The 27,685-nt window shown below is 36.3% G+C and overlaps 1 protein-coding gene across 9 annotated transcripts in view; it reads right to left on the bottom strand.

Annotated features, from left to right (window-relative positions):
- The window catches only part of zmiz1a (zinc finger, MIZ-type containing 1a), a 192,174-nt gene that overhangs the window by 85,532 nt on the left and 78,957 nt on the right, over positions 1-27,685 (bottom strand). For all 9 annotated transcript variants that reach the window (XM_058795531.1, XM_058795535.1, XM_058795532.1 and 6 more), the window contains one exon: positions 13,044-13,162. The gene's annotated coding sequence lies outside the window, so the exon portion shown is untranslated. The remainder of the gene's footprint in view (positions 1-13,043; positions 13,163-27,685) is intronic.

The raw sequence follows: 27,685 nt of genomic DNA, 5'->3' as shown, positions 1-27,685 counted from the left end.
TGCCTGAAGTTAGGAATGAAAATACTGGCATGTCCCTGCAGCTCAGTGAGAGAGAATATTTCTGCAGCTGCGGAGTGAAGTCAGCTCATCAGAACAGAGCCAGCAGGCCAGGTTTCCTCCACAGATAACCATGTTAACCTAAAGAACATAAACACCCACCTCACGTTTCACCGCGAAAGCATGTGTGCCATGAGGTTACGAGGCAATCTTTAGGAAGCACCGAACGCGATGATTCAATTTCTGACACTACAAAATATGTGTCATGTATGTGCCTTCCAAATGACATGACGTGTTCACACTCACATTTACATGAAAACAAGAAATCTGTAGAACCAAACGTCAATGAAAAGCTTTGAGAAATGCATGCTGGGAGCTCCATCAAATACAAGTCAACAGCAGGTTCAGGCCATCAATCTAACCTTCGGCATGCGAGAGGCACTGGCAGTCTAACACAAGAAATCTCTCAACATTTTGCTTTGATTTGAATTCGGCTCCCACAGTTCAGATGTCACTGATACTTTGGCACATTTTGGATGTCAGAGGGAGTGCAAACGAGATTTTAGAAAAAGGTAATATATATATATAAAAGTAAGATATATATATATATATATATATATATATATATATATATATAAACACAATAGTAGGGATGTAACGGTATGAAAATTTCTTATCACGATTATAGTGACAAAAATTATCACGGTTATCGTTATTATCACGGAATTGTTAAAATGTGCTGGAGATGTTCAAAAAATACAGACACACAAATTAATTCAAGTTTTATATTTAAAAATCAACAAACAACAAATAAAATGACTGTTTGCATAATCACTAAAACAATAACGTTACCAATGATGTTCGGATTTTAAATGACAACTTGACTGACAACAGTTTATCTAATAGCATGTTCAAATATCTAATGTAAATTTTCTAATAAAGCATTGAAAAAGTTTCATAAAAAGGTAAACCTCACATTTCAGCCTTTAAATAAAGAAAAGTGTTATGTCAAAACGATAATTGATTAATAAATGATTATATGTATTTTATCTGTTCCATAAATAATTCTAGATAACGTATCTGAATTGTTTAATTGTGTAGAATCCACATAAGCTTGTTTTTCATCAACCGGTCAAAATTTACAGCAGGGCATGCAAATTCGGTCTGTTTTTGGCTAGACAAAAACTGCACACAGGCTGAATGTAAATATAAGTATCTGTAGATCCACTCTCTGACACTAGGTGGTGCTTATGGAAAAGCTGAATTACAACTGTTTCCCGTAAACTCCGTGGACAAAACAGTATTGCGATTAAGAGCACTTCCTTTAGGTATTACATGGAGCGAAGATGAAAACAAAATTCCATCGAATCGTTTCTGAAGAGGACTTTCAGAACCTTCAGAGGTACATTCATATAATTAATTCATTCATATATTCATTTGTATAATTCCCTTAGCACTCTTTTAAAACCTCCCAGCTTTTCCGTCCTATTTTCACTCAAAACTAAACTACTCTGCGTGCTGTGCGCAAGCGAGACTGTTACTTAAAACTGTGCTTTATGCTGGACAATATTTATTTATCGTGAGTTGTTCAAATTGCGGTAATCGAATACGGTATTAATGATAATTAAAATATGAAACGGTAATTCTAACCGTGGGGAATTTTATCATGATTTGTCATCAGACCGGTAATCTTTTCATCCCTACACAATAGGCCTATACACGCACGTATTAAAAAAAAATAATAATAATTATAAAAATAATAAAACAAATATACTAACATACACTAATACTAATTATTCACAATATGGCTCTGCACACAAATATATTTAAAAACCATTACTAATAACATTCAGAAAAATAAATAATACTATTAAATATATTAAATTATTGAAAAATCTAGAATGTAAAAATGTATTGAATATTTATTTTATTATTATTATTAATTGTATTATTATTATTATTTGTTATGAGTTGCATGTAACAAGTCAATATAAGAGTTTACATTTTCCACTGACTAAGGTTGAAGTTAGAAGACGGAACAGATGTTTTCTTTAGTTGACAGCTGATTCAGTTTGCTCACGTCACTTACATCAACGAGGGTCAGACTCTTCTTTCAATTCAATTTAAACCGCATATTATGTTGCAGCTCCTAATAAAGCACCCGTCCAACTGGTGAGTGACTTTTTGTACTCACCAAAGCCAATTTTTACTTGCATTTGGCACGAGTGTTATTTTTGGAGCCTGACTGTATGTATACAACAGGGCTCATTCTCAGCACCATGTGACCGTCTATCATTGCGTACACTGTCAGCATGAGGTGCTTGTAAGATATAACTACCGCAGCCCTGGAATGTGATCGTTGCCATTGAATGTGGTGGTATCATGACCTTATTGTCATTCCTCTCTGCTTTCCTATTAAGCGCACTGCTCCCAGTAATTTTCGATGAGTCAAGCTGCCTGACTGACGCACTCCAATTAGGCCCTGGCTAGCAGAGCCCTTAACTCCAGCACACGCTGTACTTCAGGCACGCAAGCAGCCGGGCCTTTTTAGCCAATGACAGCAGGGTGACGGTGATGACATCGAGATGGCCTGCTTGGAAGCCTGCGGGCCGCACTAAGGAGACAGAAATATCTTCCTTTGACAGACATGGATACATGGCGCTACGCGTGCAGCTGTCTAAATGTTGCCTCTTTTTGTCTCTCGCTGGCTCTGGCGCTATCTTTCTCTCTTGATCCCGCACTCACTCTCTTGCTCGCTCTCATTCAATCAACTTAAGCACACTGACTTTTTGTCTGCAGCTGAGGCGAGGGGTCAGCGTTCGTAGGCTAACCTTTAGACACAAGCATTTGAGATGGATGAGGTTGGGGCGGCGACTGGAGCCTGAACACAACCCACAGACAACCTCAGACGTTCTCAATTAATCAGGTCACGGTGCAGGGAATAACTCACTCTCTGGTATCTGGGTCTGGACGGTACAACAATCTGCTGCAGCTCACGCAGCCATGCAGCTATTTGCCTCTCAAAACAGTTGAAACTGTGCTTGTGCATGTGTGAAATATCTGAGAACGTCAGCGGATAGCTTGTGACACTTAACCTTTATAGCTGAATGTGTCGTAATGCTAAGCATTACAACTTGGCTCCAAAACTCTAAGCAGTCACACTAATCTTACAAAAATGTATTCAAGTCTTGTTACACCCCCCCAGAGAAATGAAAGCCATTTTTAGACCCAAAAGTGATCATTTTATGATAATTATGCAAATTTCCACCTTAATTCTCATTAACAAGACAATTTTCTTTGATAAGTTAAAGGCAGAAAATAAAACACTACTAAGTTTAAATATTTTACTAAATCAAACAATCTTATTTTTTCGCATTACAAAAATGAATTGAGGTAAAATGTGCTTAATTGTAATGAAAATGTCAAAGTAAAAATCTTGCCAAAACTAAACGAATAAAATTATTATTATTATTATTATTATTATTATAACAATACATATTTATGTTTTTTTTCAAAACATTTTCAAATATTATAATTTAATAAATAAAACTGTATAATATAAAATGTATAAATTCTCATTAACAATGCATTAAGTCAATTTTCTTTCATAAGTTAGGCACAACATAAAACACTACTATTAAGTATAAATATGTTACTAATTAAATTGAAGAAAATTGGTACAATGTGCTTAGTTGTAATGAAAAAAATGTCACCAAGCAAAAAAAATCTTGATGCCAAATAATGAATCAATAAATAAAATCATATTATTATTATTATTATTATTATTATTATTATGATGGTTACTACAAAAAATGTATAATTAAAAATATATACAACAAATATAGAATATAACATTATGAAACAATTTAAAACAAATGTTTAAAAATTATTATTATAATATACAATTCCATAATATAAAATGAGAGCCAAGAAGAGCTACCTACTCGAACAACTGCCCTATTCCTGCCATCACTTCCATTCAAAGAGTTCTTGAACTCCTTAATTTAAGCGAAATTCCACACTGTAATCAGAAGTTTAATAGTCAGTTAGCTAGACCCTCTGCTAATTAAACACATATCAGAAGCCCCTTCTCCCTCCCTCTCTGTGCTTCATTAACACAAGCGCAAAGGCCTTAAACTCAGTCTGGATGTCTTTCAAGCTCTCCTCCTCTGAAGGTGTGGGGCTACAGGAGGCCTCGCTGGAGATGGAATCATTTTCATTCAGCTCTTGAATGCCCTGCTGCTTTAAAATGCATACCACATTCCTCTTTCCTCGTAGACATTCAGAGACATCCTTACTGACACTATAAAATTTCCCTATCATCTCAGAACTTAATTGCTTTGTTACAGCAGTTCTGAGAGAGTGAACACCGCCTCACATCTGCGGGTCCTTCTGGGGGCCTTGAACCGAAGGTGGCACCGGGACCCAACCTGGGCAGTCTGGGGTGGGGGAAACCAAGAAACTTGGAACATCCGTCTTTTCTTTATGGAGTCTATAAAGAGCTCAGAGTTGAAAGAAGAGAATGAAAATATATGATTGGAGGAGTAGTATGAGTACACTGGATGTAATGCGTCGGGATGACTGCTGTCAGATACAAGCAAAATGGAGCTTTGTCAAATGAGAGCATCCAATCTGGTGCACACCGCCTGCTACGGCTCACACATAAAAACTGGAAGTGCAATAAATACACATTTTAATGTTGGTCTGGGCAGAAACATAATAGGCTCAGATTTTCTATCCAACAGACTGCATCCGTAAATCAACTCCAGATAGTTCTGCCAGCGAGCAACACCAACATCGTGAACGCCTTAAATCACCAGCAAATAAATGAGAGAAATTCATATAATCAGTGCAGCTGGAAGAGACAGTATGTTCTGATAATTCAAGGCTTTGTTTCAGTTCAGCCTCCACCCCAATAGTTCTCAAGCTCTTCCAGGGATCCAGACCAGAACAACTACTAGGAAGCTATTGGCTCCAAATATGAAACATTTTGGATCCAAGAGACTATTTTCAGATGTCTGAGGGAAAACAAGCTGAATTATCAATTCACATTGTAGAATTGGTTGAATATTTTTTAAAAACAAAACAACAACAACAAAACATAGAATTAACAACACTATAATAGTGCTCATTTAATTTTTAATCCAAAAGAACTAAAAAAAAATGATTCAGTGAGTGAGTCAGTAACAGCTTGGAATGATTCACTGGATAAATGAGCCTGATTCAAACCACCATTCTGAATCTTTCCAACTGGCTCAGTAAAAAAAGAAAAAAGGAAACGGGTTAATTTTGGATCTTCCAAGATTTTATACTGTCTTATTATAAATCGACAATATATAATATAAAACTGATCTTCAGCAGTCTCTATATTAAAATAATGTTCCTATTATGCCAGCCGAATTTCTCTTATGCATATGCACACTGAGAGCCTATATCTCATACATCTCAATCTGTGCAACACTGTGTGCTAGTGATAATATCTGGAGACGCATTCAGATAAGTAATTCGCATATCCTGTGCAGATGAATAGTATGCAGGTTTGTAATTGTGTAAGCAATGCAGCGATTTGTTTTTGTTCATTCAGACCCTGAGGGCTGGCACTCTTCACACTGCACAGACCGGGACTGCCAGGAACTACACAATTTGTGATATTATTCAAATGAGCACATTGTTTTCCTGTTTACTGACACGAATGGGGGACACACACAACTCAACAAGATTAAATCATTCAGAAACAATCAACCTCTGTGTGAAAGTAGCATTTGAAATGTATTGCTCAAATTATTGAGAGCCATTAATGCATGTGTCCACTCTTGATGCACTGTATATTACACTCATTCATCATGGCTGCATGGCCTGGCAGGCTAACAGAAAACATCTTTTGTAATCATATAGCTTCCTGTCAAGGGTAGCAAACACGTCTGTGCATTTAATGATTCAGATGTTAGTTTTTATTGGAGAGTAACTGACAAAGGATATCTTGACTGCTATGGCAACATATGCATAACAATTTCAAATGGTTTTTAAAGTAAAATCAAGCTTTACACTGTGGAACATAGAAAGTGAAATAATTAATAATGTTCTAGCCATTCTTTTCCACACATATCACAATAAACAAAACCTAAATCTTTGAAGTCCAAAAGAGACACATTTTTTCAGTGAGCTGAGTTTCTAAAATCAATAGGTTACAAGACTACATACGCGCTCAAATGTATGCTGTGTTCTTGACTATCAGCTTTGGCATAGTGTCAAACTCTGACCCCTATCAGGATGCTAGCTGTCATTGGCATAAACACAACACAGATGCACAATCCTCAGCCTATTCACCTCCAGAAGTGAGATGAAGAACATCCCAGCCTAAGCTTTCATTTCCCTTCCACTCAAAAAACATATTTCCAGAGGAATCACCACATCTGTCCCGCATTGAACAGTCAGTGCTCTTCATGAATGCAATTTTGGCATGGATAAAAGGGATATTTCAGCTTGTTTCAACACCTTCCATTCAAAAGGGGTGTTGGACTTAATCTGAGCCAACAATAAAAAAAATAAAAAAAGTAAAGTAAAGTAACGTGATGGCAAACCTCCATTAACAACAACAAAGTGCCAGTATATAGGCAATTCTTGGCAAAGCTGTATTATTTGACTGAGAGTGAGGCTGATGTATTATAGTAGCAGCTTTGTTTCGTAGGTTTTTTTTTTTTTTTTTTGGTGATACATCAGTTTTTGGTTACGCTTATTAGGTACGTAAATTTACAGTCAAACAAACTGCGGTAATAAATCAAATGTTCAGAAGCCAGGTTCAATTGTGTGAATCGGTTCATTCAGATGAACGAAAATTCAGTTTGTTTTAAATGATTCACCGATTCATTACCTGAAAAGAACTCTCAGAAGAGCATTTTTATAGTCTTTTTGTAGAGAAATATTTACTTAGATGCTGCTGTTCTAAACTTAATTAGGTTGTTTTCTAGTTTTGTAGATTTTTTTGTGTAAATGTAAGTTAATTGCTGTGACTAATTAAGATCATTGATGTTTTTGTGCTAGATAAATACTTGCACAAAAACAAAAAGGCAAACATGAATGAATATAATCTCAGTTACACTACTGTTCAGACGTTTGGGGTCAGTAAGATCAGGGTCTTTTTAATACATTTATTCAGCAAAAAAAAAAAAGTCATTTATAAAGTTACAAAAAATTATTCCATAAATGCTGTTCTTATGAACTATGTTCCTTAAAGAATCCAAAAAAAAAAAAACATTTCCACAAAAATATTAAACAAAGATCATGTGACACTTAAGACTGAAATAATAGACCTTAGTCAGGGTAGTGTCATGTTTAATTTTTGACAGGAAGGGAAACAAGTCTGTGAGGGATACAAGTACAGGGCGTTGTACTGGATTGTACTGTTGATTAACAACACACCGATAGTTCAGCTGACGAAACATCTTTCTGAAGAAAAAAAAAAAGTTCAGTTGAACAAGAAGCCCTATAAAACAGTTTTGACAATTGAGTTGGCAAAAATTATGTGATCGATGACCTTTATTCAGTGTGTGTCACTGTAAAGACTGAGTCTATCCCTCACAGCCTCATTTCATTTGCATTCATTTCAATATGACATCTAACCTGAATAAGGTCTATGACTTTTATTTATGGCTTTATTAAAATTTAAAGCCTTGGTGTGTGTGTGCATTATATATATATATATATATATATATATATTGCTGTCAATCGATTAAAAAAATTAATTAAATCACATTTTTCTGAAATTTTTCTGAAATCCCACCTAACAAAGTTTTAAAATATACTTTTATATTGCAATAATTTCACATTCAATCTTCAAATTAATGTACAAACAACATAAAGACAGTATATTTTTAATATTTGTTTAATGGCATCTTTATTTTTATGAATGAAGGCCAGTATCACTGATACCAATTAATACTGATTTTCCTATAAAAATGTTTCCCCCTAATATTTAACCATTGACTACAGCCATTCAACTTTACATTATAATTAAGAGCTATCAATTTGAACATTTATTAGACTTTAAAAATAACTTCTAATTTAAGTGAACTTAAAACAATCTTCACATAAACCCATTATAATAAATGTCATATTTATCTACCTGTGCAAATATACAGAAATTGAATAAAGTTACCAAACACTAAATTATAAACTAAATACAGATGAATCCTTAAAACTATAAAAGTTATCGATTTCCTCTTTTTTCTTTTGTTCTTGATGAACAGACATCACAGCAGCTGGTTATTAGGTTGTTTTGGCTTCTATTTCAAATAGAGCTGCCGCTACTGAACATGACGCGGATCTGACACGCATCGTATTTTCTCTCAACTCTACCTTTTCTGACCCATTTCAGGTCGGACCCATTTCAGTCTCTTCTAATGAGCTGACGAGTTGAATCGAGTGTGTTAGATGAGGGAGACACTTCAGAGACATGTTCTTAATGTAAATCATATATAACATATTCCATTCATGCACAGTTTTAAGGCAGCTTTAATCCGCCTTCTTGGTAACTTCATGACTTAACTGATCACGACATTGCATGCTCGTAGTTTCTTTCGCGATTTGATATGAAATGATATAGGCTATGCGCGCGCCAGTACCTTTTTGCATGTATTGAAGAGCACACGCTGCGAACACAGTACAGTTTCCGCGCTCGTTTGCCTCGCACCTGACGCTTAAGTGAAATTCTGAAACGTCTCCTGTTTGATGTGCTCGTAAAGACATTCTGCAACTGAATAAATGCACTTCTTGTCAAGAAAAAAAGAGACAGAATTAGCAGTTATGAGTGGGGTGGCCAACCCTAGGCCCCGCCCCTGCGTTAACGGCAATTTTAACGCGTTAAACTGAAAAAATGTATTGCCTGCGTTAATGCGCTAATTTTGACAGCACTAATATTATATATTTATATATAAATCTTACCAACCCCAAACTTTTGAATGGTAATGTATATATTTAAAAAGTTATTGTCCCTTAAAATAGCTTTAAAGTGGTTACTTTTTCTTAGTAACTTGTAGTGTAGCTAACTACTTCAAATTATAGCTTCACTATTTAAATACTTAAAGCACGAGTAGATTTCAGCTTGGAAAACTACAGTTTTAGTAGCTACTACTGGCCGAGGCTCTGCTATTATCAACGGAGAACACAGTAATTCACAGAGGTAAAGACTACCTTCCCACAGATCGAAAAGAGAAACATAGAATTGGGAGTGTTCCTCATCTCAGATGTGTTTTCCTCCTGTAACTGCGGAGGCTAGATATCAAAGAGAAGAGAATCCTGGGTGCTACAGGAGCTGGGATGTTGATGTTAATTCCTATGGTGTGAGCTAATCCTAAGAGTGCTGACATCCTTTTTCTTTATCAAACGCACCATGTGGCTTGTACACATGCCCAGAGAAAACTTCAACGTCAAAGTTATTTCTTACTGTGGTGCTTTATCATGCGGTATGGGAGACAATGTAGACATAAATATCACCTGAATGCAAAACATCTTCAGTCTAGATAAAAAAAAGAGGTGGCTAGACTTGAAACCTAATGACTTTGTCATTCTGCACTACTAAATAATGGCGGTTTTCAAACAGGTTATCAAACTGTGCCACTGTTTGGTCAAACCGACTGCCCCGCCCCTAAACTCACACTAATATTTGGGCCAATGTTGTTTTTTAGGGTTGGGTTGCTCAAACAGTGTAATATATTACGTTAAAATTACAAAATTACACACTTAAGCTTTAAATTACATTTTAAAATATATAAACACATAAATAATGTGGCCAAATTGTTCTCAGAAAAGCCATGTTTGAAGAGCTACACAATGGAAGAGGCAAGTCACAATGTTGAAAAATGAGGGCAGAGAACCAAGTCAGCCTCACACAGAGCATCGCTGCCTTCTCCACGGCTGGGGACACTTGAATTTGAACGTCAAGATTAAAGGGAGAAGAAAAAAAGAAAGTGAGGGAAACGGAGAAAGAAGGCAGAGGTTATTAAAAAAAAAAAAAAAAAGAGTTTATGGCAGAAAAGGAAAGAAAAGAAAAGAAGAGAAAAGGAAAAGTATTTAATACAACATATAATTATAAAATACAAATATGAAATATTACGACTTGTTTTAAGAGATATTTAAGATAAGTTTTATTAGGGATGGAAAATGATGGAAAAAGTCTTAATTTCCTAAATCTATTTATCTCGTTTGCTGGGAGGGTGGGGGGTTGGGGGGGGCAAACAAGTTTAATTGCAGGTTTTTATTTTCTTTTCTTTTTTCATTTCTGCTATTCTCAAAATGTTATTAATCTGCATTTTGATCTTGTTTCCCAGTAAAATATCTAACCAAGATAAATTTACTACTTGTTTTCAGAAAATGTAAAAGCACAAAAAATTATGAAAAAAGTTTTAATATCTTAAAATATACTTATCTTGTTTTTTAAAAATGCTTTGATATTTTACTGGGAAATGAGATGAAAATGCAGATTAATAACATTTTTCGCACTAAAGAACACAAAACAGAGATGAAATGGAAAAAAGTGAAAATGAAAAGGAGAAAAAGTGAAAAAAGAAAGTTGTCGAGACCCCTTTCAGGAAGTATCGTCCCTCCTTTGCTTTAATGAGGTTAACTGTAAAAGCATGTGTAGGACACAGTCTCCCTTTATACACAGCAATGGAAAGGTCACCTGCTATCACATCAAGGCCCCCGTCTCGGTACAAAGCAAGTGTAAAATTACAATTACACCTTAATGAATGGCATATTTCATTACATACACGCTAATTAAGAAGTTTCGGATACAACTCTTGCTGTGATAAGCATCTGCTTTAGTACCACGACAGATTGTTCAATCCTCAGAGCTACATGTTGCTTTGTTCTGAGAGAGGGAAAAAAGACAAGAGCATATGTGTATTGGAAAAGGGTAGCGTTTGCGCGGCGGTTCTTGCGCTGCTTTCGGAGCGGGGTCTCTCTCTCGCTGCAGTGTCAGTGTTCCAGGTGGAGTGTGGGAGGAAAGGCTGGTGTTCTGGCTTTTGTAACGGGCACCCGTCTCCACAGGCTGACGTGAGCGCGCTAATCGCTTTAGCTGATCCCGCTCGGCTGTGTGTGAGGCAGATGTTTGTCAGGCCACAGCACTGCTCAGCGTTCACACTGCACTAAGCGAGATTAACCGCCACCTTTATATATTTATTTATTTCCCTCTTTCCCTCCTTGCCCCCGCCTGCCCCAATTCTTAATCCCTGACTAAAAAGCTGAGGGGGAAAAAAAAATAGTGCTATATTAAATCATTGTGTAAAGCACCCGCCGATCGTTTCACAGAAATTTGTTTTCCTCCACGAATTTCCAAGAGCAGTGTTGGGGAGAACAGCCAAGCACGCAATAAGACAAATGTTTACGAAACGGCGACGAGGCCGCTCCATCATATCGACGCGAAACTCTCTGAGGTCCTGGAAATATTTTCCTGGTGTAAGTCAAAAAATAAGAAACATTTGAAGTGAGAAACCCAAGCCCTTGTCATTTGATCTCTTTCCCCCTTTCTTTCTTCTCTGTTGTTCCATTATGCAGGTGCTGGAGGCCTGAGGGTACGAGGCATCCGCGGGACTGGGCTGTGTGCAGATGCAGCTACTCTGCGCATAAACACTACCAGACGTCCATTCAGCCCAGCTCTGCTCCGCCGTATATTACTCACAGGCTTCCAATTTGGCCAAATCAACCCAGCATGTTCCTCTATGCTCGCCGCACTCCCATGAAAAGGCATAATCGTACGGGATATGTAAACATCTCGTGGCTTATGGCAGAGGACGGGAATGACCCGCTGCCGGTACAGAGGACAATGTGCAAAGGTCAAACGTTATCCAGATGTTACGTACTTTGTTCTAAGCCGCTTGAAATGCTGTTACTGTTTGTTGATTTGTCATGAGTTTTGAGACAATGGGAGTCATATTTACATACACTCATACTGACCATATGAAAGTCTCCTTATCAACATTTCTGATTTAGTACTAGGGGTCAAACTGAATTTCTTTTAAATAGTCGATGCTGATGCTGATATGTAGAATGACATACATAAGCTGCTGAATTCATCAGAGCTTTTGCAGAGAAAGTAGTGTGTTGCAAGTTACATACAAAGAGCTGTTGTGCTTGATGAAGGTTCAAGACAGGCCTGGTTTACATTCTAGTACCGTTTTCCCTCGTTTTCCCTAATCTGTCCAAAGTCACAAAACAACAACAATAATAATAATAATAATATTATTATTATTATTATTTTGGTTATCAGACCAAAGACTGTCCAAAGTCACACAAAAATTAAAAATAAAATAAACAACAACAACAACAATAATAATAATAATAATAATAATTATTATTATTATTATTATTATTATTATCATCATCATCATCATTATAAAAAGGTATTTATTTGATTCATGATAGAAAGTATTATAAAACTACTATATATTATAAACCTACTACTTTTAAATGTTTAAATGTAATAATAATAAATTATAATAATTAATAATAATAATAAAGCATATATAAAATACATTTTTATTTTTTATTGATACATTTTATAACTTATATAAAATGTTTAAAAAATATGAAACCCTATATTTTTTATAATCATATTTTTAATATTTTTCTTTGTTATATACTTCTCTTAGAATTTTTTTAAGATTTATTTTAAATATTTATATCGGCGCCAACATATATTAATTCTTTTACAATCGCACGTAATCGAATGATTTTTCTACTTAATGCCAGAGTTAAAAGGAACATATTCAAGATTTGTTGTAGGGGTTCAGGTATGTTCAGGAGTTCCGCACCATCTTGCACAGACCTATATACTTTGGCCTTAACTAATAGAGTTGTGAGTAATTTGGACAAAAAAGCCACAGGAAACACTGCCAAAAAATGCAAAAAGGTACTAAAAGTAAGACAATAAATTAGCTGTACAGAAAGGACGAATCTTCTAAATTTACAGCCACTGAAAATGAACAAAACAAAAACACTGAACCATGAAATTTAAAGACAAACAACGTCAAATGTAAAGGTATGCCGACCTGTGTGTTCTGCAAGCTGGGAGTAACATCAGCAGCCCCCCCTCCCCCTCCCCTCCCTTCATATAGTCCGTGGGGAAGGTCCCTCCGCGAGCTCCCGTCTACACTAGGGTCCACCGCACCTGCGAAAAAAACAAAAGACACGTTACACCTTCAGCTTGAAATTAGAGTATCCTCCCAGGACCGCTCTCCAAACCAGAGTAATTCACTTCACACGCACACCCCTGACGATCTGACATTTCCCGCTCTACTGATGTATCCTGCACAGGTCTGGTACGGCATGTTTTGATTGTGTTGCGCAGGGGAGTTTTCAGCTAGAGTGACATCAAATGCAGCCACCCTGGGGCGTCTGGGAGTAGAGACTCCTGCTATAACCCGTTTCCCTCTGCTCACAAACTGCGTCCATCCAAAAGGTTATCATAGAGCTGCTTTGTCGCTCCTAATCCAAAATTCATTACATATAGCAGTTACCACACTTTAATACGATATGTTTCCTGAACGGCTGGGTGAGCTCCTTCACAGTTCGCTGGGAGGTAAGGACAGCGTAAAACAGAGGGTAAAAACGGACAGAGATGCTTTGTGAAATTGTAAAAGTGCCATAAACATGTGGAGCGGTATGTGTCAGCAGCAAATCTAATTTACCGACCTTGCAACTGATCGCACGTTGCCAGGTAAGCCAATTAGGTGCCTATTAACCCTGTATAAGTGATAGGGGTGGAGAATCTTTGGTTTCTTGGCATGAACGGCCACCCTGTGACAGGGGTACTGGGGCTGCTTTCTGAGTGACAGCAACGGGAAGGTCAGCCGGTAATGTGCGGCATGAATGTGCAAGTGATAATGACAGGGCCCTCTCATCGTACCCGGCTCGGATAGCTGCTAACTGGATTGGATGGCCGACCATCACATCTCTATGAGCATGATACACATATGTTCTAAGCTGACGAGAACAGGATCAGCAGATGACGATGTGCAGCAATGCCTGCGATGGAGCAAACACTGGAACACGGAGTCTCTCTTGTGCTGGTCAAATTGCAAAAGTAAGACATAAGGAGCCAAGCTTCCAACTTATCCAAGCAGCTGTTTCAAAGCAGTTTTTTGGACCTCATCTGAACCAAGAGGGATCCACATCCTCACTGATATGCATATAATCTGGACATTTCTACATTACTCACCAATGTGACTAAATTTTGCGACAAGCAACTAAATTGATAGCAATTGGCTAATCAATTGAGTGAGTTAATTAAGTTTTGTACAGATATATTTTCACTCACCTAGACTTGAACACTATGTATTTGAGAATTTCACTATTCCTATGGATGTGCAGCATTATTCTGAAGCACCATAAACTGACTTGCTACAGGTAAATGTTTCTTTCTTGTTTTTTTTTTCTGAAATTTTCCGTTGTTTTGTTAAATCAGTTTGAGCGAACATAGACAGCATGATTAATAATATTCATTAACCCAGCAGCTCATCAGACATTAGTAAATTTTATATTATTAGTAATAGTGGAATTCACAGTAGTATTATCAGTATTATTGTTTGTTTTGTTCTTTTTTACAGAAATACTGAATGACAATATCTCAAGTAATAGTTCCAAGTAAAAGTTCTGTTTAATATGACAGATACGCATTCATACATGATTGAAGTTTAGAACTAAAACATTAAAATCTTTTTTTTTTTAAAAATGCAAGATTGACTGATGTTTTGTTAAATGTGCAGTTGCTTTCAAATCATAGCACATATAAATGTGCCTTTGTAAAAGCTGTGCTATTTTGTGAAGATGAGCTGATTTCTATATATATTTATAAATATTTATTTACTAGCCAATGGCAATTCTATTACCAATGTGTGTGTAAAGGGTTGACTTCATAAAAACCCAAAACATACATTGAATAAGCAGTTTCGAGTCATAATTAGGGACCAGAATACCACTTGTGGATGGGTTCTTTGACTTGGGTCAATTAGCAATGACCTACTAAACTACCAAAATACCCTAAAAACCACATAGCAACATGGAAAACACACTCTGAACACATTAGCAATCACAAATCAGCAACATGGCAAACAGCTACAACACCCTGACAACAACTTTTGGATGGGTAAGTGAACATATCATATACCGATATGAACAATCAGAGCAAGGATTCTACTTAAGCAACTAGTTTAGTCTTTGTGCAAGTGGAACAATTGACCATTTTACAGAAACACAATTAGAGGCTGTGAAATGAGTACATGCTTCATTCCAGGAGAGGAAGATTGCCATTTCTGCATATTTGAATCCACTAGAAGGCAATCACTGAAATATGCAAACATTCATGAGAAAATAAATGTAGTGGAAAATTTGGTGCATATCTGCAATCAAGTTTCATGTGCAGATCTAGGAAGAAAGAAGGGAGCTAAGGCAAATCGAACTGATATAGAGTATCAACTGTTTCTCAATGAGGTTTCAAAAAGCCCTCAAAAACATGCTTGAGTAATAGCATGTGTTTCAAAATGAGACAGATTATTGGAAATGTCAATACAGTTATTGAGAAAACATCTGCATATGCTTTTAAAATGTGTCGATCCTCTGTGATCACTCTTTATGAAGTGCTATATACAAGTCATTTTCCACTCACAAGCACTGAACAAGTGCCTTTCAACTGCTTTCAGGCCTGTTCTGACAAAGTCATGGACAACAATTGGGAAAAAACCATACTAAACGCATAAAATAAAATGAAATTAACCATATAATTATCTTTTATGTAGCCCAGTATTTGCCAAAGGGATTTCCTTGCATTGAAAGAAATAACAGTAGTATAATATTTTCATTTAGACATGATATCCCTAGACATTATGTACTCTTCAACCTTGCACAATTCCACTGATTTGCTTCAACCCTTCAAAACCATGACCTTTCTCCAACCTCTAAATGCTGTGAACTACAGTAGACGACACGCTCCTGCATGCACGTAATTCTCTGCATCCTAAAATTCGGGCATAATTCTAAAAGAACCAGTCATTTTCACATAACACACCCTCAATTCAATTTAAACAGACTACTAAATGTTGAGTCATGACATGCAGAAAGAAAGAAAAAAAGAAAAAAAGAAAAAAAAATCAATGTAACCAGCAGTGCAAACAGTTGATAATTGCAAATGGAAGTGGGGGGCGGGAGTGCAAACATCATTTGTTAAGGTGAAACAGTACAGTTCCACACTACAGACAAGAGTCGGGTGGCAGAACCCTGCCAAAAGCAATAATTGATCATTTACATGTAAATAGAGAAAGCAAAAAATGAGTTCAATCTAAAAAAACAGTGAGCGTTTTGAAGTGCCGTGTCGCACAGGCATCCAGCAAAATCAATTCACACTCTGAAGAAACCGTTTTCCTCAGCTGGAGATAATGTGCCACACTATGGGTTGTCAGATACTTATCAGAGGGAAATTAGCTAAGGAATACCCCCCCCCCCACCCCCACCCAAAAAACAAACAGGTCAAGCGTTCCACCTCGCTCCCAAATCAGTGATATCATCAACTGGAGCTCCAGAGTAAATGTCAACAATTTAAATGATTTGAGCCCAGTTCCTTCCAATTGGTCATTTCTAAAATGTCCTGGGGATATAGCAGAAACCGAATACTGTATAAGAATGAGTCCTTCTGTTGTGTAGCCACTTCTGCAGCACACTGAAAAGCCATTTAGTGCTGTAGAACGTGTCAAATCTTCTGGGATGATCTGATTAAAACACTTCTTTTTCTTTTGATTTAAAATACAGGACAGATTTCAAAGATTTTCCATCTGAGAATGTGTCATTTAACTAGCTTTTTTCTTACACCGTTCACTTAAGATGAAAAGTGTCATTTTTCCATTAAAGGGGTCATATAATGCCCATTTTCCAGAAATTGATATTATTCTTTAGGGTCTTAATGAAAAGTCTGTAACATAGTCGGGTTAAAATTTTTCATTGGTAGTGTAAAAAACACCTTTTTCACCCTGTCAAAAACAGCTCTTGTCAGAGCAAGCCGTATTGTGTCATTTTCCTTTAAATGTTAATGAGCTCTTCTGACCCCGCCCCTCTATTCCAAGCTGCTCTCTGAGGGACTGTTTACTTTAGGCGCATTCATAGTGAAACTTGCTAATTAGCACATTATTAGGAAAGGCGATTTGCAAAGATTCATTTAAAAAAACCTTCTACTCACTTCTTCTTGAGGTGAAGCTGGATCACGAATGATTCGCGCGAACATAGATGGAGGGCGCAAGGGAGTAAATGACTACTGCTATGTTCATTATTACATACAACAACAAAACACCTCAATTGCTTAGGAGTCATTCTTGTCTACATCTGCTCCGGCGGTGAAACAACTGATGACAGCTCACTCAGGGCGGGTCTGAGGTAAGACACCAGTGCAGTCTGTGCTAAAACGCTGCTGTCAATCAAACTATCATGGAAGCAAGGCCGTGTGACATCACATAGACAGACGCCTCGATTTGAGAAAGGGGTAAAGATTTTAGTAGATTAAAAAAAAACAAAAAAAACACTGGGTGGATTTTTATCATTATAGGGTGGTGGTGTACACACACTGCCAACACACATTTCTGTTCAAACAACTTGTAAAAGTGCATGTAGCATTATATGACCCCTTTAACAATTCCATTAAAAATTGTTAAGTGTTAAAATACTTTCTCCAGCTTAATATGCAGAGACAACAAGTAAGCCATTTGCAGGATGAATCTCTGGTGGCACTATCAAGCATTGCTCTGTTTGTCTGAAAATCCCAACCAGACCAACACAGCAACAATAGCCAACAGAGTGAGTTTGGGGGTGGAACTATCTGTTCATCAACCAATAAAAGACAGGAGGAAAACTTGTTTGAAAACAGTCATTATTTAGGATTCTAGCAGTACAGAAATAACAAACTTTACCTTTAATGAAGCAGACAACAGTAAACTTCTAAAACTTCTAAAAATCCCATTGGCTCAAATAACAAACATAGCTCAAGTGGAACAGTACTAGTAGCATTAAAAACATAACTGTGCAGAAATGCATTCAATGCCCAGACCAGATGTTCATGCCTGTCAAAGAAAAGGCCATCCAGATACAGATCTAACAAAAAGAAACTTGGATTTTTGCTTAAGAGATATATTTTAACATACTCTCTGCTACTGTAATATTAAACAATTGAAAAATTTTCAAAGCAGCAAACATGATTTGCTACTTTAAAAAGATGCATGTTCAATATTCAGAATATTAAAAGATAAATGCTTAATAGAATTACATTTAAAATGTCTGTCAGTGGCTAAGTTCACATATCAGGTCTTGTTTGTTTTAGTCTTGACTGTAACTCACATTCATGTTTGTTAAATGACCTATATCTGTCATCAGTGTGAACAGACCATCGCTCTGAGAGGAGCTGCACAATAATGTCACACACATTATCCACATAGTCTCAAAAAAATGACCATTATTATACCACATAAATTACCATATAAAATTTGTTGCAATGCAAACAATAAAACAACCATTTTAGAATCTTTCTGTCATTTTGTTAACTTTTTTTTGGAAGACAGCAGTGGCTAATAGCAAGCTACCACAGTCTTACCACATGATAATTTAGTGGAAACTGTGGTTACAATTGTAAATTTTTGTAAGGACATGTATTTATAAACCCCAAACCCTATATTTGCGGGAAAGTCCATCATGCAAAACGAAGACAATATCTGAAAAAAAAAGTACTAATTTTCTATCACTGACAGTTTAAATTTCCCTCAAATTACGCTTGAACCAAAACATCTCTGCCAAAAGCACATCCATCAAATAAATACACAACTACAAATAGAGTCCTAAATCAATGCTTCTCAAACTGTGGTACACGGAGTGCTGCAGCATGTACACTATTTACTAGAGATGGGCATTTTAGGTCATTCAGCAGCTAAACTAACCAAGTTGTTCTACTTAAATGTTATCTGTTCTCTATCATACGACTTCAGAAGACTTGAAAAACACCGCAAAAGTCATATGGACTACATTTATGATAGGGGTGCGCCGATCCGATATTCGGTATCTCTCCGATATTGGCATTTTCTGCCAGATCGGAGTATCGGTCAGACAAGGCCGATCCAAATCCGATATTGTGCGTATACTATTGTGTTATTGTTAAGCCCCACAAAAGCCACAAACACATTATAAAACACCATAAAGTTTCCGTGCACTATATTCCAAGTGTTCTGAAGCTGTTCCATAGTTTAATGTGAGGTACAGATGAATATTTAAGTCAAGTTCATGTAAACTCTTCTCTCCGCTGTGGCTGTCTGTCTGTCTGGCTTATTAAATGTTCCTAATATTACACCTGTAAATAAAGATAAATGGTTTTGCATAAAAGGACTTTATATTCGTGCTGTTTTCAAAATCGTGTTACTTTCTACCGGGTGTCTGTTAGATCACAACACTGGACTAGAGAGCACTATGTTCTTAACGAGCACAGTAACTGAAATTTAAAACTGTTAAAAGAAAAGGCTCAATAAACTATCACACAGATTTAATACACTACGCATTAATATCTCTTCACTTTGTGCTTTGAACTTTTTCTATGCGGACTTGCAGAGCGCTGCAAGCTGACTCCATGTTGCTTCAAATACATCATTCTGCGCACAGGATGCGCATAAGCGCTTTGTGCCGCTCTGTATTTGGAGCCTTTTGTATCATAATACTTTTGCACAATGAAAGATTATTAATAGCCTTTCTTGTTCCTCTTATCTATCATATGTTTCTGCCTCATTACTGTGCTATACATTTAAAAGAGATGTCTTTTAATTTTACAGTATATATATTTATATAATGTATTTTACAACAATACAAAGAGCAATGTATATCATTTTACCAGATTTAGTCCTACACTTATTCACTTTTATTTGTTGCCCATTACGTTTTTTTTTTTTTTACTAATGTTAGATTTGATAAAAATTATTGTGTACTCATGATTTTTCTAGAGTAACTTTTCTGCTGTAAAAAAAAACAAAAAAAAAACAATAGACACCATCACAAAATGTATAATGATTTTACTGGTTATAATGGGACTTGTATTGGTTTTAACAGAAACTATAATGGACCCTGTGGGATTCTACTGGTAATTGGTCAGCTTCTATTGGTGGCTTGTTAAAACCAATAAATCCTAATGGAATATGTCCCAAAACACACTACAGAAAACCATTTTTAATTGTTTTAATGGTTAAAAGTTGATGGTTTGTAATGGTATTTGTAGTGGAAACTAGTAGTATTTTGTGTAATGTTCCTATTGTTTTTTTTTACAGCAGGGTTTTGCTACTGAATCATCCACTAACCTAGTGTATAATAGTATTTTTGTCATTGATTATAATTATATATGCATTCATTTGTCGTTTTTCTTTACAATAAAGTTGCCTATATTTAGTAGATTGTAACAAAAAAAAGTCATGATCAGGTCAACACACATTGAGGTATAAAAATTCAACAAAAATTTAAAAAAAAAAAAAAAAACCTGCCCTGGAATTGGATTGATATCGGTATCGGCAGATACTCTGAATTTTTGGTATCGGATCGGGATTGGTTCTAAGTGGTATCGAGCCGCCCCCAATTTATGATACTGTTTTCTATTGCTTTGTCATTATTATGCAGTTTGACATTGCATATTATGCAGTTTGACCTGAGTATTTGTTAACTTTATGGAACAAAAGACAAAAATATATATATTCTTCAAAACTGTACCTTTTTTTGCCCTACTGAAGTCAAATAAGGTTAGAACAACATGAGTAAATGGTAATTTTATTTTGGGTAAGCTATTACTTTCAATACAGAAATATTAATATTGATGACAAAATGTGTATACTGATTATGGCTCACTGTTCTTAAGTTTCCACATGATGGAAAATGAGAAAAGAAGAGAAAAACATAAAAGGGAAAATTGGTAATATTTAGAAGTTCCGATTTGATTGAATGTGGTTCTTAGCCAGAAAAGTTAGAGAACCATTTGATTATAGGCCATTTGAGATCTTCTGTTATATTGATGACTTTTTACTTGTCAAAAAGTACCTCCGGAGTCCAACGTCTCTCATCCATTTAGACATCATGTGCATACTGAGTCAAATGTCAGAGATTCAAAACAAACATGACAGGAATATAAAAATCTGACTCCATTTTAGGTTCTCCATTCTCTCAGCTCCATTTAGTCCTGTCACATTCACATTCTGTTTACCGCTACTGTAATTAACAGAGGCATCTCTCTCTGACTGAGACTCCGCATAGCGGTAAAAGGTACATTATGCAGCGTTTTGCTATGCTAATCCAGGTAATTTGCTTCATGCTGAGCACACTTCCCCAGTGTCTTGATTAACGATTCATTTTCCTGCATTAGTAACCTGATCAAGATATGACACATGGCATCTCATATATTTGTTCTTAGAAAGAACGCATTTCTTGAAATCATTCATTTGCTTGTAGATTGTTCAGTTGCCTGCAAATCTGCCCATTTGGGAAGCCATTCAGCAAAGTCCGTATAAGCTTCTTTAAAGCAGATTGGAATGAGTGACTGGTCAAGTCCTCCAAACTGTCTTTAGCCTGTTTTTTGGGGATAACAGTCAGATACACATGGCCTAGATATAAACCAAAACACGATCAAACCAAAACAGAACTAAAGTCCAAATATACATACTTCAGCATTGAAACAGCAGTACTTGATAATGATGATCTCCAAAAATTCTGTATTGATAACACATTGAACAAACAATACCTGGATGACATATTGCATCTTCTGAAGTGTGCAACCAGCTCAAGAACCATCTTATTTGAAAAGTTGAAAAATGTGGAAAACTAAGTCAAAACTAAAACCTCTGCATGTGTCTCTTGCTCACCAAGGCTACAATTAGCCTATTTGATCAAAAATCAATAAAAACAGTCATTTTGTGAAATATTATTACAGTCTCAAATAAATGTTTTCTATTTTTATATATTTCAAATGTAATTTATTCCTGTGGAGGTAAAACTGAACTTTAAGCAACCATTACTCCAGTCTTTAGTGTCTAATATACTGATTTGGTGCTTAACTAACATTTCTTATTATCAAAGTTAAAAACAGTTTTGCTGCTTAATATTTTTGTGGAAACCATGATATTTTTCCAGGATTTTCTGATGAACAGAAGGTTAGAAACAGCATTTATTTGAAATATAAATCTTTTGTAACATTATAACTAGGGTCTGGTAGTGTGTGTTCCATGAGCGGTGCGTCTGCAGCAGTGCAGCGATCGTTTCCGCATCGAGTCTATCTTTGCTGTACTGCACGCACTGAATTAAAGTGACAGCGCATTGTTTGCGGTAAATATGAACATGGATTAGGGCTGTGCAATTAATCGCATGCGATTGTCACGTAGTTCTACGGCTCTGTTTAGTAAATGCCGCTCCATCTGAGAGCAGGTGATGGCGATTTAATGCCAATTACGGAACCGGCTTTACTGACGAGATGCGCGTGACAGTCGCATGCGATTAATTGCACAGCCCTAACATGGATTGACACGAAAATGTAGTAATAACACTATAAATTCTTATAATTCAAGTCTACTGTGTTTCACAGTCAACACATGGCTTTTTGGCTAGGTTTAAAGGAAAAGAGCACTTTTAGATAAACAAGGCAATAATAGATGGCACTCGTGGAAGTATGGAAAGCAAAGTTCTTTATGAACCGCAGGATTGTTTATAATAATGATTTAAATGCAGTAAATGTTTTGCCACTTCCTTGAGCAACTTAATATATAAATCTAGAAGTAAATGCAAAAGTAAAAAGCATTGAATAATGTGTTGCTTATATTGCATTTAAACACGTCTATAAAGATTGTATTACTGTAAAAAAAAGAATCAATGAAAAAGCATTTTCAGTAACAATGTTTGGATTTGAAATCAAAATCACAGTCTCCTGTGTGAAATCAGGCTTGTGCTGTGTGTAAGCTTTTCTGAAACAACTGCACGATTGTAAAAACAAAAATACACTAGATGATCAAACGTTTTGGTGAGATAGAAGTATATTTTGGAAAAAAATTCTAAAAAAAATGCTTCCCTCCACCCCTCAAATTAAAAAAAAATACTCTCTCACAAGAGTCACCTAAGAGGGGAATCCCTCAGATACTGCTTTCTGTGATCGGCCTCAAAAACCCTGATCGGAACACCCCTAATAACTAGGGCTGTCGCAGTTAAGGAATTTCCCTTGCGGTAATTTTGAGTGGCTCAATAGCGCGGTATGCAGTATTACCGCATATATATATATATATATATATATATATATATATTTATAAAATCTGTGTGTGTGTATGTGTTACGATGTAAGGAGGTCATATTCAGAAACCAATCAAACCGAAACTAAATCACGTCGAAACAGGAAGTGAAGTAAACAGAAGAGAATGACAAAATAACGGTCCACATAAAACACAAACCTGACAATAAGATCATTAGTATATTGTTAGCCTATATATTTTTTTTACGTCACAAGGTGGCGGCAAGACACTGTCTTTGAGTGAGTCTTTAAACCGTTCATTCAACTACACGTTCAAAAGTGCTGATTCATTAATAGATTTGTAATGAAACACGCTGTTTAAATCATTTTAACTTTGAGCGCCACTTTTAAAGGCTCAGCTGACCAGCAGAGCGTCGATGCTAAGACAGATTTCGCTTTCTTTGGACATGACAACCTGTTTTCACAAATATACATGACTCAGCCTGAAGGACAGACGCAGGTAAGCGCACGCGATCAGTCGATCTCTCTCTCATTCGCACTCGGTCTGTTTAGGCTTGTTAAGTGCAAATTTACTGAGCCTCTGTGCAAATCAGCATGATACACATTGTTATCATTACTAATATTCAGTACACATGCACAAAGTGTAAAACAAGAAGGGCGAAACCTTACGAAAAAGAAAACACTGAAACATCGCGTTTGCTGCGGTTGTTGCATTCCTCCGCGGTTATGCTCGTCAATAGTGCAGTATTGCGATATTGCGGTTATCGCGACAGCCCTAATTATAACTGTCTTTACTACCACTTTCGATCAATTTAATGCATCCTTGATGACTAAAAATTTGAATTTCTTTCCAAAAAATAGCTTATATCCAGGAATGCATTAATACTACACCTGCATACTACAGTGCTACTTCATCAATAGTTAAGATCAATTTCAGAACATATTCTGAAATGTAGTACAGGAATTCGGACGTAGCCTAGAGCTATGTGCTCATTCACGCGAGAGTCTTTATGAATAACACTCGAGGGGGATGTCGGAGGTCTTATCAAGGGCAGAGTGACTGATGATGATAGCAGCAACCCCTTATTATGTCAACTGACACTATAAAGACAAAGGGCATTGAGCTATTATATGGAATAACTAAAGCAATAGTTCTGATCATTCCATCCTACGCTCGCTGCACGCGAGGAACAAGAAGAAAGAGAAAACAAATTTTCCCAACAAATCTTTAAGGCAGAATTTTCACATTCTCCATGAAGCTTGATGATCTCTTGCTCACCATGCTAGAATACTGATCCGTCTAAGTGGAATCATGCTGTTTGATTCGTTCATTTGTATGCCTGTCAAAGGGAGCGCTGGAAATATCTCATTTTCCTTTGAGCCAATACCTCATCCGTCAATGGGAACAAAAGGTCAGACACATTACAGTGGTCTGACTGAGTGTGTTCAAACCCAACCGCTGCTTGTCTGAGTTGAACAATAACATCCCTCAAACAGTAAATATAATTCATTTCAGGGTCTAAATGGAAGCATGTCGCCACAGGGGGAAGAACAGAGCGCTGGAAAATTAAACGTTCTATGAAACACTCCAAAATACTTACAATTAGGCTTATTTCAATATTCAGCTAAAAATGGTCAATAACATCCACTAAAACAACGTAGCAACTCTGTTTGGTCTGCTAGGTCACATTTCAGGACATTTCACTGTACTAAATGACATCTAAGAGCTCAATTCTGGGAAAGCTACTTTCACACTATAAAACTACAGTGGGTTTATCTCACTACAAGCTAATAACAACATTGCTTGACTACACTGAAGCTACTTAAACAGCCAATCTTCCTAAAGACCCATGAAAAAGAAATACACCAAATATTGATAAAAAAAATCTTAACTAGACCTTCTCATAAAACGAATCTTGATATCTAGGATCAAGATTCCGGAAAGTTAATTTCATACTATAAAATTACAGTGCAGTTTATCTCACTACAAGCTAATAACAATATTAGCTAACTACATTGAAGCTGTTTAAACTGATAATTTTCCTGAAGACCCGTGACATGGAAATACACCCTATGTATCTTATTGAGAATGATTCATCTATGCACATTTAATTTTTTTGACCTTGAAAAAAATTTAACTCCTCAACCGTCTCGTGAAACGACTGACTTCTCTCTGTTCACTTATAATGGACTTCTCCAATCATTTAGTCAAATTAAACCTGCCCTTTTATTACAATTGACTGCAAGATCACATTCAGATCTGCCTTCATCCAAACATCACTGGCTAGAACCAAGGCAGCGTCCTATATTTTTCCTTTTTAATAATCTGTTTTAATCAGACATGTGTTGCAATACCAAAAAAACAATGTGTTGCTACTTGTTTCATTAATTATATAAAAAGAAAATTATACATCCAAATGAATTTACATCCAAACAAACCACAAACCAGTTCACTGGAATGAATCAAACTTTCCAACACTACTTAAGAGAGAGCGTCATTTAAAAAAAACTGATCTACTAGAATGAATCAGACTTTCCAAAGCTGCATATGAGATAGAGGATAGTTTAAAACGAACCCACTCAGAATGAATTGAACTCTCCAAAGCAACATAGGAGAGAAATGATAGTTTAAGATGAACTGATTTATTAGAACAGACCAGACTTTCCAATTCCACATACAGTATGAGAGAGAGAACTGTTTAGTTGAGCGTGTATATAATTCTTCCTTCTGTCTTTTGACGAAAAATACCATGTAAAAAAGTAGTTTGTTACTGGAAAGCTACACCGCTTGATCTACTGTCAGACTAATAAGAAATGCAGTTAGGATAGTTTTGTCTTTCATTAGTTGTGCTAGCATTGCTTTTGAACAAAACAGAAAATGTAGGGAATGAAATGCTCTATTTTCTTGTTTGACGGACAGAGCCGAATCCCTCGTGTGCTCTTGACAGCACAGCGGATCCCAGTGATGATGCAAGTCCAGACCTCAGGCCCAGCTACAGTGAGTCACAGAGCAGAGCAGGCTGTTTGGATCACAAAAACTCGTCTATTATTACACCACACATGTCACAACTCCCAGTGGCCCCCAAGAGCCTGACACACACACCAAAACAGCTGCAGACACTTATACATAAACACATCACCCACTGAGACAAGACAGAGATAATAAAGAGCACACTTATATGGAAACATAGACAACTCAATAAAGCACTTCTGAATAACACTTCTCATTGTGCACACTCTTATTTACTATAAAAAGCTGCGACTGAAAACTACAGCTGAAGTGTTTTCAATGTTTTCTCTACAAAAGGTGATAATTTGCTACACTGGATGATCCAGGTCCAACAATACAGTGCAAATCCACTTCAAGAAGGTTAAAGGTGCAGTGTTATTTTAGTATAATTTATATGCTATTATTTATTCATATTTGTAATTAGTTTATTAGTTAATTAGATGTTTTTGTCACTTTTATTCATTTTTTGTAAGTTTAAGCTTTAACTGATTTGTAATAGTTAGAGTTTTAGCTAATAATATCAACACTACGATGGCAAAGTGTTTAATTTCTGCAACACTAGCAGGTATATTTACATTTATGCATTTAGCAGACGCTTTTATCCAAAGCGACTTACACTGCATTCAAGTAACAGCTTTTACATTTTATCAGCTCTTGCTTTCCCTGGGAATCGAACCCATGATCTTGGCGTTGCTAGTGCCATGCTCTACTATTTGAGCTACAGGAAAGCTGTACTAAACACTGTACATCTGTCCCTCACATCCTTGTTCTCATTTGCAAAAATAAACATGGAGTTTAACCATCAAAAATGATTATGTAACATTATGTATAGCCAGTTGGGCCATCCAAACAAACAGACTTCAGTGACCTAATAGTGCAGAAAATGTACTCTTCGCTTTTAATTGAAATAGTTTACCCAAAAATTAACATCATATCATAATATGACATATTTTCTCCTTTGGGACAAAAAAAGCTTCTTTTTTTTTAAAATTCTACATGCATTTTCCATACAATAACAGTTCATAGTGACTTACCATGGCTCTTACGCTCCGAAATGAGCAGCTTAAAAGTAATTCATAAGACACATGCGCTATATTTTGAGTCTTCTAAAGATAGCTATAACAGCTTTGTGCAAAGACCAGACTAAAATTCAAGCCATTAACTCAAGAACTGCTACAACCGGATGATTAAATTAGTGAGCTGAACTCTGATTCATATATGAATCAGCCTGATCTGTGAACCGGATCAACTGGTTCAATGGAAAGAACCAGTTCAAACAAATGAATCATTCACTGATCCGTTTTTTTTTTTTTTGAGTTCAACTAACTGACTCAGTGATCCGGTCACAGCAGTTCTCGAATTAACACCTCACTGGAGGGGAAAATGATCAGTGAATAATGACT

The sequence above is a fragment of the Onychostoma macrolepis genome, chromosome 13 (genome assembly GCF_012432095.1).
Source record: "Onychostoma macrolepis isolate SWU-2019 chromosome 13, ASM1243209v1, whole genome shotgun sequence".
NCBI lineage: Eukaryota > Metazoa > Chordata > Actinopteri > Cypriniformes > Cyprinidae > Onychostoma > Onychostoma macrolepis.
The sequence above is the reverse complement of the archived record's forward strand: the minus strand, read 5'-3'. Positions and strand labels throughout refer to the sequence as shown.